We start from the raw sequence: 18,604 nt of genomic DNA, 5'->3' as shown, positions 1-18,604 counted from the left end.
CGCATATACCCATATGCACATGAATAAATATTGTATTATATATGGTTGTCTGTTATTTATTGAGCTTACACCAGTAGGATTTTCATTATTTTATTTTATTTCGCTTCATTCTTCTTCCTGAATGTCAATTTCCAGAATATTATAGGCCTATCCTAGAATTAATATTATAAAAACAGCAAATCAATGCAAAGGTTTATTATTGCATACATTATGAAAATGTACAATAAAAATAATTACTTACTGGTTATTCCTTGCATAACAATAAATGATTGAAAATACGACAAAAAAACATAACAAAAGAAATAAAATATAAAGTATGACGTTGCATTAAAAAACAAATGATAAAATAGTTACATCCTAGATTGCCGTTTGCAGCAGTAGTTAACTAGACGCGAGCTCGGCCTCCTATTTTAATGAATCGAAGCTGTAACCTTCAGACAGCGCTTCTCTTTCTCTGCGCCCTGATCAGCTCGTGCCTCTCAGCGCAGCGATGGTAAACACGCTCGCCCATTGGCCCGACACCTGCATGCTAATGAGCGAGCGCGGCCCATCCAGGGACACACGGAGACTCTGATTGGCCGCTACGCTGAGCCAATGGCGTAGCAGTTGGGAGTACTAAACAAAACGGCGGGCGCCCGATTTAAGTTCTCCACCGAAGTACAAAGCCTTTATCCTGTGCTAAGCATGCCTTGCCCATTCAAAGGCTATCTGAAGTGAGCGTTTTATTAATTAATTTTTTTAATTGCTTGTTGGCTGTCTTAATTTCTGCTGCGCTTCCAAGGAGTGGTGATTATTTGCCATAACACCAAATGAGTGCAAATGACAAGATATTGAACTGGTGACAGCGATCTATGCAAAATGCTAGACACAGATAAACTTTTGTAGAGTGGAACCCTTCAGAATACAGTCGGTAGTGTTCACTCTCCCTCCAGGTCAGGACATGGTGAAGGCTGTTTGATGCCATGCTCAATTTCAGAACACATATCAAACACGACCATAACAATGAACATATGGATTTGTATCAGAACTTTCACAAGTTTCACAACAGTTGAAGTTTCTTAAGGGAAAGGAGGGTCTTCACTGAAAATGCTAGAAAAGATCACAGAGCTGTTCACATCTCTCAAGCGTTCAGCTGCGAGTCTGGCTGCTCATCCATGTTCCCATAGGGCCACAGGATCGCCTGCTCTTTCTGGTGTTCACTGAGCAGAACTGCGATTAGCAGGAGTAAAAACAAACAGGAACAGTAGCCCTGCATGTCAAGAATTGGGCAGTCAGTGTACTGCCTGTGGCGTGTGCAAAAATACAACTTTTTATTGTTACTTTTCTTTTGTAAGATTTTGTCATTATTGTTTTGCATTGAGGATTCAAATATCATACTGTGCACTATAATGTATACTATACATACTGTATTAATGTTATCCTACATTACAACATTAACCAATATATATTCACCTGGTAAGTAAAACACCTTCAGTGGCATTCACCTTCATAGATAGATAGATAGAGTTTTGAATGAGAAGAGAGCACAGAGTTAAAACGCTGGGATTTACCCATTGCGGGTTTTGATTGGCTGGCACGCTGCCATAACATTGTCAATCACATAGTGTAAACAAGGCTCTGATTGGCTGCTGGCCAGTCCGCACTGGGCTGTCTGAAAAAAGCAATTACTAGCCCTGTAGTTTCAAGGCGGCCCAGGGTTGGATGATGAAAAGAGAATGAAAGACCGTTTCAAGGCTTCCCTTCAGCGAACCTCGTTGGCCTTAAAACCTCAGGGATAGTCAGGAGTGAAGCGAGGGGAGAGCGGTAAAAAAAGGGGGAAATTGCATGCTGTATTTGGGGATTAATGCGATGCAATAACAACGCAGCAGTTAACATTACCGAGAGGAAATGGCATAAACGGCATTAACCAGATGGGATTGCAACTGCAAACTGCCGAAGTTAGCCTTGGTGGAAAATAACAGGAAATGGTAGGATCGGAACTGCCGCCAAATGGAGACGGGGGTCTTCCAGAGGCGAGCCAACGCTGGGATTTCGAATCCGGATTTCCACTAGTGTCGAATTTTTAGCGTACAAATGTTTCGCAGCCCGAAGATGATGTTGTTTCTCAAAAAGCAAACAATAATTGTTAAAATATGGGAGCGAGGTATGTTTCACAGCATAAACGATAGGTTAAGACTGTAACATTTGTAGCAGTGTCATGTATTATTTTGACTGCTTGTAATACTTAAGGATACATTGGGATTGCATACAATCGAAATTCCGCGCAGATTACGTATGATTTACGATGACGACGTTCAACAATGAAGAAATTATTCAGAGGGAGGTGGAAGTGTTTTAGCAATGCTAGTGTCATTTGTGGCGTTTAAATGTGAATGATGTTATTTAGCCTCAATAGCCTGGTATGTTCGAGGTTGCATTCTAGTTTTTTTTTTCCTTTATTCCATTATATTTGTATTTATTATTATTATTATTATTATTATTATTATTATTATTATTGAGACTGCATTGCAATGCAAATAGCTATCTGCTAAAATTGGTACAGCACGGAGTGCTGTGGCTTGACTTTTAAATTTATGTAAACAAATGTTGTACATTGTACAGCATGTTGTACATGACACCTGTGAGGAATAATACTTTGGGAGCTGGATTATGTGTCCAGAAAGTTGCAGGTTCAACTCCTGAAGTGCTCTCTGCCCTTGTACCGTTGAGCAAGGTGCCAAACTTGAATTGTGTCACTGAAATATCCAGCTGTATAAACGGATAGTATGTAAATATGTAAGCTATGTAAATCACCCCAGATAAGAGGTGTTTGCTAAGATAATAAATAATGTGTTATTAATTCACCTTCAATCTCAGTTACGTTTTCTCTGTGATGTTAAAAGAGTTTCAAGTAAGTGCATTCTTAAACAATTTTTTTCTTTTTCATTAAATTGTATGGTTGTACCGTTTACCAAACAGTATTTTCACTGATATAGAATCATTTTATAGAATCATCCGCGAGAGCTTCACAATTGATTTCTTGCACAGTGCAAAATCCAACCAGTAGGCCTACAGTGTTGTGGTGGCCTCAAACGTGGATTGCAATCAAACGCATTATAGAATCTTAGGAGGAGCATTTATTTTTTCATGTAAAACCTAAAGTCACCCTTTGCCGCTACGGGTAATTACATTAGTCTAACACGCCATTACAATGTGTACACCACAGTGTATTATGCCATGGTTTTGACCCCTTGACCCGCGGCCCATAGCTTCCTCAGCGCGAGAAACTGGAGCCCACACGCATTCTCAGTGTTGCCAACGCGCCCATTCCTTGTTAATAACTATTGATTTTTTTTCTCATCTTACAAAGTGGTATATTTGATAGATACAGAACTGGGAACATGAAATGCAAAACATGCACTGAAAGTTACATACGCAATTTATTCATTTAGCGTACAGGCTACGCGGTTGTTCAGAAGCTCAGACAACGTTGTGGTCATTTTATCTCATGCGTTTCAAGAAGGAAAATTTTCAGATGTGACGCTTGTCCTACAATTGTAAACTTAATGGTTAAAATGTACAAGTATGTATACGTTTCTACTATCCTTGGCATGAACGTTGTAGTCCATGAATGTGCCCTATCGTAAAATAAAAATGAAAAATTCTCACAAAATTATTGTCTTGCTGAAATCACAGATCAGTTGCAAACAATAAATTATACAATACTACACTATATTTTTATTCAGTTTTATGGGTTCAGTTCTTTCACATTTTGATACTTTTTTTTTATAAAAAAAGAAGTAGCCTACCTCTCTTCGCTATAGTTTCATTTTGTTTTGTGTCTACCCAATTTATGCTGTTACTTCAAATACTAATGGCAACCAGAACGATTTGTTTTTTAAATCCAGCAGAATGTTAAATATGTCTATGCAATATGAAAATTGACATTTAACGCCTACAGAGAATACATGCAGCACGGCTTTATTTTGTTGTTGGTTCCTCTTTTTCCAAACTCGCGACCGCGCTTTGTGTGTACACACTCACGCGCACACACACAATCGCGCATTCTCTTTCCCGTGTGCCAGCGCGAGCAGCCCAACAGTGGAACAGAGGGATAATTAATGCGGAGTGACTGATTGCTCTTGAAGCGGACCAGTCCTGCGAGGGGGATTGTCCCTGACCAACGAAGCGTTCCTGATTGACACTTTCCTTCCATATTCCACCCACATGCAGCAACCGGAAGAGGGCATTTGTCACCAGCGCGAGATGGAGGGCTAAAATACCCAATTATTACCGAGGTTTTGCTTCAAGTCACGCGTTCCTTCCAAACCTAAACCATAACGCTCGGACCCTTCACTCGAGATTTCTGCAACTTAAAAAAATTACATGGGACAGTACCTACATCGATGGGTAGAAATTTTAATCCAAACCAAAACACAGTGTTTCGCGCTTGACGTCATGCGATATTGTTGTCCAAGGACGGACCGTGAACGGTGGCGAGATCTCGTCCCGCGAGCATCACTAAACGTTCTTTTAAATACTTCCGTCTTTATGGCGCTCCCTCCAGGTTACCCACCATTTTGCCTTGTGTTTTTTGTCGTTGCTGGAAACCTTTGTGATGATGGTGATGGTGAATTAATTCTCATGACCAATACTAACGGTAATGGTGCCACTGTTTAAAAGACGAGGGAGAACGCAGAGTAGCCTATTTTGTTGCGTTCGCGTTTATCTAAAGCCCAGATATCCTGGTTGTTTGTTCTATGCATTCTTACCACACTATTATAATGTTAAATTTTGGAAAAATATTTCTCAAAACAGCTCTTTACGGCTTCACGTATTTCTATCAGTAAAATATTTTATTCTGTGAGACATACAGTCTTTTGAATTTGTAGATGCGGTCAGTCATGCACACAGGCGCCCACTCCTTCTGCGGGGTTTTGGCATCAAATTTCTAATGGATCATCTGTTCATCCAGTATTTACTATGATCAAAACACTCATACACCTATGCGGGAAAAAGAAGTTTCCATAATCGCTGGTATGCCTAAAAGTGCAGAAAAGAACCAATGGAGAATTGCACGGTTAGATTGGTGACGCACTTAATATTATGCTAAGTTAATGTAGTCATTAATTCATGCCATGAAAAATGCTTACGGTGTAACACGTATGGGGTGTTATGGGGGCCTTAGTTATCACGAAATAGACTTCTTGTCGTACAAGATCGTAATTTTGCAGGCCCCTTGTTACATACATAGAGTGAGGCCTAATAATATCTACGAGCTGTGTCCCGAAAAGAACGCGTTGTGCAACAAAACATTTCTAAACTCTATTGAAAAATAAATAAATACGGTTTGTGACATCTTCAGTGAATCATACTAAGCTTCAACAGATCAGTAATGCATTGAAAATTGTCTGAACAAGACTGTAATGTGTCCAGATAATGGAATATGGGCTTTCCTGTTATGTCCAGGGAAATTCTCATGCAAATTAATTCGTGTAAACAAACGGACGTGCTGACAACTACGACGATTGCTATTATTAAGATAAAACTTGATTATATTTGAGGAACACCCGTTAATTTGTGTGTTCGATAACAAATGTAAAAACCTAATAAAATTTAAGGACTAAACGTATATTTTTAGTATTTTGGAAGACTCCTAAAGACGAAGTTACCACCACAAAATCAGCATTGGGGAAAGATAACTCACATGTTCACGTCAGGACACGTCAGAATGTGTCCGGCGCCCCCGAAATTTTTTTTTTTTTCTGGTCGCCATTGGTTGAAATTGCCACAATGATTAGGATTACAATGGGTTCTGACTTGAGCCGTGGAAATGTTTTAAGTGAATAATTAGGTCAATTGGAATTCACTTACACAAATTGTGTTGCCGCTCCAAAAGTTAAATGGGAACACAATCGATGCATGATCATTTGCGTGTCTGATGTCTTGTATTTATGTCAGTCTGTCTACCTGTCCACCACACACTGTAGAGACAGGCTTGAGGAGTAACACCGTTTTAACGTGCGCTCCAGGTGTGTGTGTGTGTGTGTGTGGCGGGGTCCTCTTCATGAACAGCAATGGTCGTGGTCAGGTTAAAAAAAAAAAAAAAAGATGTCTCCTCTCAGATACTGTGCGACTGCTAAATCAATGTGTCTATGGGAATCGTTTAGGTGTGTTATTTAATGACATTAATTTAATTTTAGTGACTTTGCACTCTCTTCACTTGGCATCTTATTGCATAAATGTGGATTATTTTACTTAAACCTGAGTAGGGCTGAAATACACGTTGTTTACCTTAAGATAAGGTGATTCGCTCCTTAAACTTTGAATATTTCGATTGAATATTCAACAGGAGGTATGGGATGATGATGACAATGGCACTCAAGATGTACAAAAAAATCAATAAATAAAACCGGGAAAGGGTGATGGAGAATATTTCTGCGCCAAATATTAAAAACAGTTAATAATGTGCGACAGATATTAAAAGCAACACCTCGATCCTGCAAACAGATCGTGTCAAAACTGATTAGAGTCTGTGGTGATTAAACCATTTCCGCCATTTATGGATTACGTTATTCTTGGATTATGGTGCAATGTATTTAGATCGTTACAGGTGTGGTAAAATAAACAAATATTTAGTTATCGCATGTTTAAAAAAACACAAGGAAGACAGGTAGGCCTACAGCCGAAGAACGGTTTGTAATGCGTAGCTGCAGGCGGAGGTGTTTACTCTGGGCCATTTGATTCCAGGCCGGTATTGTTTGGGAACGTCAATTGGAAAACTCATCTGGCTTCAATTACGGCGAGTTTGGGCTTAACTCTCATAAACGGCACAAAACATCAGCGGGCCTCCTTCATTACGACCTGTTTTATTGAAAAAAGCTTAACATGAAACTAAAGAGGGAAAGAAATGAATGGTAAGATAAGCGAGACGAAAGAGGGACAAGAAACGACGGAATTGCCAAGTGTGGCTGTTAAAGCGTCCAGTCGTACATATATATTGTTTACCTGGTCCTGTGACAGAGCAATCACAATTTATTCGCTAGAGCACCTCGTATATATATAGATGGTTTTGAAGGAATCGGAAATTGAGTGCTATGCAAATTAGCTTTATGATTATGATTATTGGTGCCAATATAATGCTGTTGCACAATATAAAAGTCAATCATAGTACAATGCTCCAAACTGCATGGAGTAAATGACCTTCGAAAACCCAGTCGATACATTCATTTTGTGTATCACAAACATGGAACAATCATTTTTATTTAAAACAAAACAAAATGCTGTTCGCTCATTGGCATCTTCGCCTTAAAACGGACAACGTAATTGTGAGCGCCATGTCGTATTTGCAACATACAGATCTACGCTGTGAAATATGGGGAAATATGATCATATCATATAATGAATCATTATATTTTATATGACATTTATACTTACCAATTAGGTGGCTCTGGTAATGGTTTTAACATTTGAATGCCGCACACACTTAAATAGGCTATATGTATAGTAGATGAGATGAACACATAACGGTTAAAATTCAGTAACAGGTAATGTATGTGTTATAAAATGAAAGCAAAATAAAATAACACAAAAGATACAAGGAAAGACAAAAACCGTTGTAATAGCTTTAACAACAAAATACCTCTGTGCATGGTTAAATATCACAGGTCAAAAACAGACTGACGTTAATTTACTAAAATACAGTGATTTGTCTGAAAGCGTACAGGATTTTATCAAGTTAGGTCAGACAGCGGTTCGTGGAAACATGTCTAAGGTCTGGTTAATGTTTACATCGAATAGATAGGCCTTTTATTGCCTGTTACATGGCAGCTAATAATTAATTATCCGAGCAAATAAGATGTCTACAATATCCGAACACCGTAGCAGTTTCAGTGTGGAACGACACCAATGTTCCTCTATACCCTCAAATGCGAGGTACATAACATTCTATTTGGCTAAGCAAGTACAGAGACTCCTAAGTATTAGAGACGAAATTAATCTAAACAAAAAGGACTATCGTTGTAATCGTTAATATTTAGGGCTAAGATGTGGCACTGGCCTCGACGCTCAGGCAATTTCAGGTTCCGCGCTTATATCAGACAAGCTGCAAAAAAACACAACCCAAGAGCAGAAACAGCACGCATTTCAGCTGCAACCACAACGAAGTGATCGTTGAAGAAAAACACGTACACATTCTGGTCAAGCCTCCTATCCATGCCATATCAATGTACTGAATATATAATATATACAATGGGGAAATTATTATTATTTCGACCTCTAATTAATTATCTGTATTATTAAAAAGAAAACATGTAGTCACAGGACAAAGATGTTATTTCTATAAATGACTACATTTCTGTCTTTGTATTCTTTGTGTGTGTGCGCGCGCGCGCGCGCGATATCGGAAGATATTTTTAAATTCCGTAGTAAGGTTCACCTCAGTTTCTGCGTTTCACCGCGGAAAAACTCGCTGTCACCAGTCTGATACGCAGTTGCAAACATATACATTTGAATGCCTCGCTGGTGAAAGGAACGGGTTACTCTCTAAGATTTGTTAGAGGGAAAGGGCAATGTTGCATAATATTTATCATCAAAGTAATTGTAAAAAGTGTAATTCTAGTTGTACATATGCTGTCCCATTTTTGGTTAAATATGTAGTCGCCGCGTGCGTAAGCCGTGTTTTTTTCTGAGCAGTATGGAAACGCTCTGTCCGTGTGACCTAATGGCCCTATTAATAAATATAGCCATGCATGAATAATGGTTACGCTTCTAAATATAATTGCTTGAACACAGAAATGTATAGCTACTGCACAAAGAACATATGCGTAAATAGGCCAAGTGCTTCAATAAAAATGTTATCAATCCGGGAAATTAATATATAATAAATCCCTTCATGCACCGTAAAATGATTCAGCAGAGCTCGAACTATTCCGATAACGCTGTAGCTCCCATTGTTCCACTTAACGAGTGTGTTTTTTCCTGGTCAAAAGCCCCCCAGGCGCAGATGCTCGGCTAATTTAAATTACTAAAGGTCGGATATGCAAAGCAGTACGCCAAACGTTGTGTTACGCCTTAAAATCGCAAAATAATTCAGCAAATAACTAGCATACTTTAGTAGGTGAGAATGTAAAATAGCACACCAAATGCATTCCTTAATTTAAAAAAAGCTTCACTCTGCCAGGTTGACTAAATCCCCTTATTTGTGCTTGATGTCGGTTCCCAAAATTATTAGCTAATGCAAGCTGCTTTCTCAGTTCAGGGAGAAAACGGTAAATTGAAAAATACAAAGTGAAAAGGCACAAACAGATAACAATTAGCGTGCACGTTTTGTGTTTTGCAAGTGTCATTCTTGCGTTTTGCTTTTTGAACTTACTGCTAAATAGATACCTAATGTGCTACTTTCAATAATGCAATCCAACTAGGCTAGTATAATTACATTTGTTTAGTTAAACAGACAGATTCTAAATTATTTCGCATTTTTGCGAATTTTTTCTGCCTCGATGAATGATTCATGAATGTTCGGAATTAATAAGCGTTACAGAACGCGGGGCACATCAAAAGCTCGACAAATGTAGTTATGAATTCTACACATAACGTAAGATTCGAACGAACGAACATGCAAATTCTGCCAACGACACTTAACTTTCATTCGAGTACTTAAATGTCTTTTGTAAGAATTCTTAAAATTTAAATTAATTGGTCTTCGTGTAAATATAAATGATCACATTTAAACGTGATATATCTTGTGCTATGGTGTATGCATGTCACAATTTTGCATGTTCAACGATGCATGCATTAATAATACATAGACCTCGGTTATTGATTTGAGACATTGATTATATCTCAAATGTGCAAATGAATAACACTTTTTGTAATGATGATTGTGCAGTTGGCAACGGTGAATTTTGATGCGGAAAGCAGAGAGCACCTACCTATATATAAAAAACGACCGTCCGTGTAGCAAACCAAAAATATACAGAGAGAGTGCGATTTATCTTAACGCGAGACACGGACCAAAAATACAAATCCCTCGAAATGCTGATGTTAAAAGGTAGAAATGATGGAAAGGCTTCTCAAGTTTCCCGTCCTTCAATTCCAATCCATTTCCAGTCGTTTGAAGGGCTGAATCTTTACAACATCGCAAGAGCTACGCTTTTTTATTTGTGGGTAACCTGGCCGTTTCTTTCCCGCAAAAGAGGACATAAGCACAATTTTCCCCCTCTCTCTATGGTTCGCTGTCTTCCACTTGAAAACAGATCCCTAGCTATACGCGCGGAGAAAATCCATCCGAACACGACAAGCAGTCTCTTCAATAAGGCTCTATAATCACGAATTTATGGCTGGATGACGCGTCCTCTTCTCCCACAATGGAGCTCAGTGACATTAAACAGAGAATTGATGGAGAGACGAACGAATTCTAATCTCCTTTCCACATTCAGGCCGTTGCTTCTTGCTTTTTTTAATTAGGGGAGGGAGAACACCTATTGTGAATGTGCGGCTCCCCCTCCCTCCGTCTTCCCCCTGTCATTATTATTTTGTTTGTGTATTTGATTGTTGTCATGAACCGGACTTTTGCATGGATTGATGAAGGAAAAAAAACATACCCCTCTCCACCCTTGAACGATTTAACGCTGCGTAGAGCCAAATATCTTCCATTCCCCCCTCCCCCATGCACATTAACTTCGAGTTCGAACATCTCCAAGTATGCAGAACATACTTTCCACAAAATTGCACGTATACAAAGGGAGTATATTCGCCATTTCTTCGTCAATACCAAATTAGTTTTGTTGCCATTTCCTTATCCACATCAAAATGGATATACATGACACAAACCACACGTGTTTTTCGAATCTCACATCCCAGCGTTATCAACCCCAAACCAAAAACTTTTTTATATTCCCTAAATAAGAACTAGCTGCTTTGTTAGCGATTATACACATTTTAATTTCATGAAAACCCACCTTTTAAGCATCTGAGCTGCATAATTCACCAATTAGACGCTCCAGAAAGAGCAAAGAATAGTTGAAATTTAAACCGCGTTCGCCATTAATTCTACACCGGATCGCAGCTTGTGCTCTGCACTCATCTAGTGATAAAAGTAAAGGAATGTAAAAATGAAACACAAACACTGGTACGGTTCGACCCACATTTTACTTCCTGAATCTGCGGGTTTGGGTTGCTGTACAAAAAAAAATCCACGAAAGAAAAAGAAAACGTTTCCCCTGAAAAACTGTTCTTAAAAACAAAGGCGCTGGTCAAACTGATCTGTCCTCATTTTTTGTCCCCTAAACGGAGGAATTTTAGCCTTAAAGGCGAAGCCTTAGTTCCCACTGATCCCCGGAGCAAAATTTTCTCCCCTACCTTTAAGGTCACCGCCCCAGGAACGCTGGCGTCACAGTATTAACCGCTTCACTGCCATATCGCTCGGGAAAGCCGATTTTATGTTTAGTGGATGGCTTAATATAACAGCAATTTTTCCTGCAAAGGGAATTGCTGAAGGTTCTTGACCAGAAGCTTTACAACACATATGCGTTTTTTTTTTAAGTCTCAAAATGGCGTTATTTACTTATTTATTTACAATATGTGACAACACAGAAACACAAAGTGGGATCTGTTTTTTGGCGTTCGTTTTGTGTTTTATAATTTCATTCTACTTTTTAACTTAACATAAAACAACAAAATGAGAAAATAAATTCCAGAAGTACACCGTACAAACAGCATCAGACAGTGCAGTGCAACACAATGCCTGTACTGTATATTAACAGAAACTTTATATTCCAATTTAAGCAGGAGATTTAAAAGGTGAAAATAACATGTGGTGAGTACATATACTCCAGGAATAATGTCATGTCCCACAAGAGAGAAGGGGGGGGGGGGGGGTGTAAAAAAGGAGAGAACCTGAGAAAGAAAGAGAGAGGATGTTAGGATGTCCAACTCCTGTACAGCAGGTGACACATTTGGGTATGCCCTGCCAGGACGTCTCCGTGCGCAGGCAGGTATGAGCTCAAGGTGGACCGGGCCAGCTCGTGTGCGGAACAAAATAACCCACCAGTGCCACTCCACAGACCACCGCGTCAGCCATGTTTGCGAAGAAACGGAGGCCAGAACAGCTTTATTAGGCAAAGGGAAACACAGTTTCCAGAAAGTTCTCTTTGGTGGAGGGGTGCTCATTTCCTAAACGATCGTGCCCGATCAATGAAGTCATTATTATGAGTACATCAAGTACAAAAGTGTGCCTTGTTTTTGTCCATACTGATGGTTCGCTATGTGCACCTGAGACAGCAGTGTGTTTGTGGAAGTAGGAAAGAGCCTCTCCTTCTGAGAGAGATGTCAAATCGGGAAAATATACAACAGACAAGTCACAAACCCCAAACTTTCAGAGCTGGTGTGTGGCAACAGGAAGGTTAAAAAAACAGAACAGCAAACCAATCAATCAATTAAATCAATCAATATGTCACTTATGTTATATGTGTGATCATAAGCCTGTTCTCCACTGAGGGCCGAACTTAGTGCTTGAACTCGGCCCATAGCTTCCTGTTGCTTTTACACTGGTTCTATGCTAAAAGCAGGTGTCCAAGACACCAGTTGCCGCCACCTCCCCCCCCCCCCCCCCCCCCACTTACAAAGGAAACACGTCACACTGACCAAAAAACATATAGGAACGTACAAAACCAGAAGTACATTATCACCATTTTTTTTGCAAAGCAAAGGGGGCAAACAGCAATGACCTTCTGAGATAGCATATGGCAAAGAATGCTGGAGTGACACAATTATGGCCCACAGGGGACTCTCTTTTTGGGCACGTTGTTCGGTCTGATTCCGGAACACAGAAACAGCTGGACGCTATTGTACAGAAAGGCAATGCATACAAAGTCACTGCCAGGGAGCTTGAGAATATGGTTATACATAGCAAGCATGAAACAAGTTTGTGAAAATGTACATAAGCTAAAATGGTAGTGCACGTGTGTTGCTTACACCACTACATAGTGATATCATCTGGAGGGCAGAGGGTTGCCTTAAGTCCAAACTGGAAACGCATCACAGAGCCACAAGGCAGCACTTAAGGTCCTCTGTCAGGTCCCTGGCCAGAAGTTCCAGGGGTGAAGTTTAGCGGTGGAAGAGCAAGTGGAAGAACTTGCTTTAAATTATCAGTCAAAGTTAAGGACGAACGTTGGTTGAACCCAGAGGAAAGACCTGGAGACAATGGCTGCAAGTCCACAATCATCCCCAGGGGTTTCTTCCAGTAGTGTGCTAATTGTAGCTTTCACTCCTTGGTGGCTCACTGGCCTTTCTTGCACATTGAGTGATTCAGGACAGATCTGTAGGGGGCACTGCAGCTGTCTGTGAGGTGCTACAGTAACGTTTGACCCCACGATGCCACATTATGTACTTACTCATCACAGCGACACCCTGATCACGTCTTGTACAGGAAGTAACTGATGCTGCTAAGGTCCCAATAAAATTCTGTGAATAAAAGTGAGTGAATAAAAACAAAGACAACGTCAGCTTTCACACCTCCTCATCTCTTCATAAACGCCGTCTCTGGCTCCTGCGCTGACGCCGGTACCTTACAGTAATAATACTATTACCAATACAATAACTGTTAGAAGCCACCCCGCAAGCATCTGAATATTAGTTTAGGCTAACACGGCCGGTGTGTGTCGGGGCCCCTGGGGAAACAGACAGAAATAAATGATCCTTTCCTGCGAGTTGCAGCCGCAGCGCTTCATCATTTGACTGAGAGGGCCAGTCACCAGGAGACTATAGCCGCGTCAATCTGAGCGCGCGGGAGTTGTTCCGTACACAAAGCGGAACGCGATTCCCGGGCCCGGAGTCATCCATCTGCTCCGGAGCCCGCGTCACGAAGACGTCCCCACGCGGCTCTCATCTGGTCCCGGGTGCGAGACTCCGCCCCTAAAGCGCAGCACAGCAAGCCAGGTCACATGGCTGTGTGCGAAGGAGGAGGCGAGGCTCCTATTGGAGGATCAGTTTATTCCAGGTTTATTCTCAGCTCTGTGACTGATTACAGATCAGCTTTTCAGGCAAGTGCAGTCGTCCTTGACAGACATTATTAATGGAAATGTATAATAAGAATGGAGGCACATGCACACACACACACATGAACATGCAAAAACACACACACACGCACACACACACACATGCATATGCACAAACACACACACACAAGCACACACACACGCGCGCACATATACACACACATGCAGACACATACACTTGCACACACTTACACATATGCACACATGAACATATGCATACACACGTCTGTATACACAAACATACACATGTGCACGTACACACACACTCATACACACACGTGCACGTACACACACACTCATACACACAAACACACATGTGCACATACATAGACACACACATACACAGAAACAGACACAAAAATGTACTGTTACAGTCTCATCAAAACACCATGGAGCCGATATTTTCAGGACTGCATGGTTTCTTAACAGCTTTTACAAACCTAAATATGCCCTTAAACACGTATGATCTCAAAACTCCAGCCTGTCTCCACATACAGCTGTATGCGTTAGTGGAAAATCAGATGTCTGAAGAGCAGATGCCCCTGTATGCGAGTTATTTTTTAAAAAACGAGTATTATTCTTCCTGACCGTAAAACATGAGGTGTGAGGGTCTGCACATCACACCGCCGTCAAGGTCACATTACAGAACACAAGTGAGTTCTGGAATCTTCTTACACAGGAAAAACAGACCCGGGTCGGGATGCATAATCACGCGTACACTGCCGGCATTTCACTGTTCAGCTGTGCATCTATTTCAAAAGCAATGCAGTTCAGCACCGAGGACACAAAATGACTATGGAAAAAAAGCCCAAATCTGTGGAAAAGAATGACTGTGCAGCATCCATCTTGATTTCACAGCCCCTCCTCTATCAGAACACTGGAAAGATTAAAGACATTTTTTGGGATAATAATGCTCTCTGTTAAAGTTAGTGGTTTTCCCTGCCAAAAGTATAGTCTGTAATCTGCACTGATTACCTGTGGGGTGGGTATTAATGCCTAATTCTTGTCTTGAAAGCAATTAAACTGGGCAGGATAGACAGCTCTTAGCTACCAAATTTCAACAGCATGCGGCCAAGGGAAAAAGGAACAGCCACAGGAAATAAGCTGAGCTCAAATGGCTGTCACATGGTCTCCGTGAAAAGAAAGCCAGCCGCTTTTGCCAACATACTGCACCTACACTGCACATGTCAACACCCCTCCCAACTCCTGCCCAAAAGCGCTTACACATTACATCCCAACTGGTTCTGCCCAACAGAGCGGCTGACTTTTCCTCACCCCTCTTCCCCTGTGCAGGTGATTTCTTATATTGCTGCAGCTGTTTTTGGTGTTTTTGGTGGTGGTGAGTCACAGAAGGCAAGCACTGTGATCTTTTCTTGGAACCACAGCGCTTATTCTCCTGGATTGTCTGTTTGTTTGGTTTTCTGCATCTGTGGGCATGGAGTGTGGGGGGTGTCGTGGGTTCCATGGTGCACTGGGGCGATCATGTGATTGCAATGGCTGCCACTGCAATGTTTGATTGTGTATGGAATTTTTGAATTTAAATTTTGGATCAATTCTGCACAGACTCACTCATGCTCACTTATTCTTATAGTATTTGGATAGACCAACACAATGGGCTTGGCGAACAGGATGAGACATCCATATTAAGTAAAAACCAGTGGTTTACAGAATAAAGAATACCCAAAGCATTGACTACATAACATTATTGTGATTTAGCAGACACTGTTGTCCAGAGCAACTTGCATATCTTACAATTTTATCCATTTGAATAGCTGGATATTTACTGAAGCAATTCTGAGTTAAATGACCTTGCCCAAAGGTACAGCAGCAGTGCCCAAAACAGAGGATTGAACCTGCAGTCTTTCGGTTATGAGCCCTGTGCTCTGACACTATGCTACACTGCCACTCAGGTAACAAAGCCTTTTCATCACTGAGCCAGTGAATAAACCTGTCTTCACCCAGATCCATGTGCTTCTGTCGTAAGACTGGCCTTTGAGGGTCCAGATGGAGAACAGTTTCATCAGAGTCACGGCTTCAGCAGTGGCGGAAAGACCTGAAAAAAACAGGATGTGTAAGCTCAGTAATTGGTTGGTGATGTCTGTCAGCAGAGTGATGTCAAGCTTCCATAATTTCCATTGATTTCTCATTATTCTACATCTGCTAAAATGCTGTGTAAGAAACAGGGAACAGAAACGCTTGCACGGGCTTAGAGGAAATCCCACTGTGATGAGACTGAATCTGCGTCTGATACATTAATAAATAACCGGTTAAATCTGTGCACAACACGCAGGTGTGCCCCTCCCATAACTCTGTCCGTCAGCTGCGGGCATCACGTTTATATGGGACAGTTTATAAGACGTGTACGGGCACTCTGAGTGAAGTGGCCCATTAAATATCTCCTTCACAGGAATGAGAGACGCTTCCCTGCGACAGCTGGCCTCTCTCAGATTAACTTTGCTTCCGACCAGCCGATTCTGCCCTGGACTCGAAACCCATGAGCCGCATTTCATAATGTGGGCTAAAATTATTCTCAGTTCTTTTTTTTTTTAAAAAAAAAAAAAAAACAGACCAACTGCTTCAGCCCAAACTGTACTACCTTCCTCTCCGGCACCTCGGTGATGTGCGCTGGTGTCAGTCCAGGCTGCCCCTGCTGCACGTATGTGGGAAAGAGGAACAGAGGTCTCATCCCACACGCACGACCAACACCCCTCAACCCAAATTGCCCCCAAAAACCGGTGACGCTGCTCCAGATTTGGGTCCACTGTCCCCGGGAGATGAACGAAAATGTGGGTATCTCGATCTGTGCAGTCACTCCCTTTTACAGCTGTTACGTTAAAAGGGTTCGGGATGGGGGCTGCAGGACAGAGGGCGTGCAGTGGACACGCTCTGAAGCCTCTCACTGAGCTGGGCTCTACAGCTCCCCCTAGAGGCAGGCAGAGTGTCAGGCAGCAGAGCTGCTGCCATGGGTGACAAAGGACAGACACGGCCATGGAAGCCAATGAGAATAAACCCCTGCCTCCAACCTCAGGCTGGACAGTTCTAGCCGTGAGGGTTTTCCTTCTTTCACTGTGGGGAAATGATGGCAAACTTACTACAATAACAGTGCTCAAAACACCGTTTAGAGCAGGTTTAATAATAGCACACAAAGTCTACAGTGTTCACCAGTTATGTAATTATGACACATGAATTGGAGGTGTATAAGGATGTGGCAAGCATACAGACTGAATATTTCTGCATATGGCAAAACAGTGATGTTAATCCCTCTCTCACCAATGGAAAACAGGCTAGTAATTTAGACCTCAAACACATAATGGTCTAAGTGTGAGGAGAGAAAATTTCAGACAGACTCCAGGATATTTTCACTGCAAACAGCACCTCACCCTTTGTATTGTAGACACCTTCAGCGCTCTACCTACAGTGGACAGGTAGAAGAACGATGAGTTGTGTATGGGCTTCACCTGGGGCAGCAGTGAGGATCTTTGGTGAAGGTCACAGGCTTGAATAACAGGTGAGGCACTACTCGCTGCTCCAGGTGACACATCTGCAGGTGTAAACAGAGGAAGCAGGACAAAGGCCTCACAGACCATGTGAAACACTGTGCTTTGGATGTCAGGCCTGGATAAGGAGCCTGCTGACCAAACACATAAGCTGATGGAGAGACTGGTATGTTACTGGAGCAGGAGAGGCACAGGCAGAGCCCTGGGGATCGTCTGCACTTTCTCAGTCTTCAAGGAAAACGTTACGCTTCCCGTTGATCCTGTGTTTCATGCGCAAGCGTTCCCTTTGCTGATTTTGGATATTACGTCTGCATGAATTACAGCTTTACTCAGAATATTTGTATTCTGGAACGGAATCCAGCAAGCGGAATAAATCTAGCCGCACTGAACTTCAGTGTGCTCAGTCGTGAGATAGCTTACCACAGAATACATTACGCTATAGGCCACAACACAACAGAGATAAGGTTGTGAAGAACCTGGGGTTGACGGCAAGGCTTTCAAGCAAGCTTTTTTTTTTTCTTCAAAATGTGAACATGCAGAAGAGATGCTCGCAAACGCAGGTTGCGCACTCATCTGCCAGATCTTAAGCCCATTTGCATTGGCACAAAGGCGAGTGATCCCCCCCACTCCAGCGCGAGGTGGGGGGCGGGGCGTGTGGGCGCCTGCAAATAAACGCTGCGCTCCGCAGAGACGAGCGCGAACGGTGGCCGGCTGCGATCAGTGCCTTTACCCGAGGTGTGATGCATTTCAAATGACTCTGGTGCGATCGCTTTCAGCAGATCGCTTTGCATGGGCAATAACCGCCCGTTCGCACCTGTCCAAAAGAAAAAAGAAAAAAGTTGCATGCCATTCAGTCGTTGAAATTATCCATGCAAAAAAAAAAAAACGTTAATCTCCTTGGGCGCATGAAACTAGATACTGCTTTGAACAGCAGGTAGAAATAACTGACTGGCACGGTCAGGAGTGCAGCAATCCCTTTTAAGTGGGGCAAATTCCACTCAATCAGATCCTTCTAACTTTTAGAAGGACTTCAGTGTTAATGGCTCTCCCCTTCTCTCTCATATATATATA

At 41.7% G+C, this 18,604-nt stretch overlaps 1 protein-coding gene across 1 annotated transcript in view; it reads right to left on the bottom strand.

Moving 5' to 3' along the window:
* The window catches only part of LOC118794520 (BAH and coiled-coil domain-containing protein 1), an 83,029-nt gene extending 82,716 nt beyond the window's left edge, over positions 1-313 (bottom strand). The window contains exon 1 of the mRNA XM_036552779.1: positions 242-313. The gene's annotated coding sequence lies outside the window, so the exon portion shown is untranslated. The remainder of the gene's footprint in view (positions 1-241) is intronic.
* Between the last annotated feature and the right edge of the window lie 18,291 nt (positions 314-18,604).

The sequence above is a fragment of the Megalops cyprinoides genome, chromosome 19, assembly GCF_013368585.1.
Source record: "Megalops cyprinoides isolate fMegCyp1 chromosome 19, fMegCyp1.pri, whole genome shotgun sequence".
Classification (NCBI taxonomy): domain Eukaryota; kingdom Metazoa; phylum Chordata; class Actinopteri; order Elopiformes; family Megalopidae; genus Megalops; species Megalops cyprinoides.
This window is presented reverse-complemented; position numbering and strand designations above follow the sequence as displayed.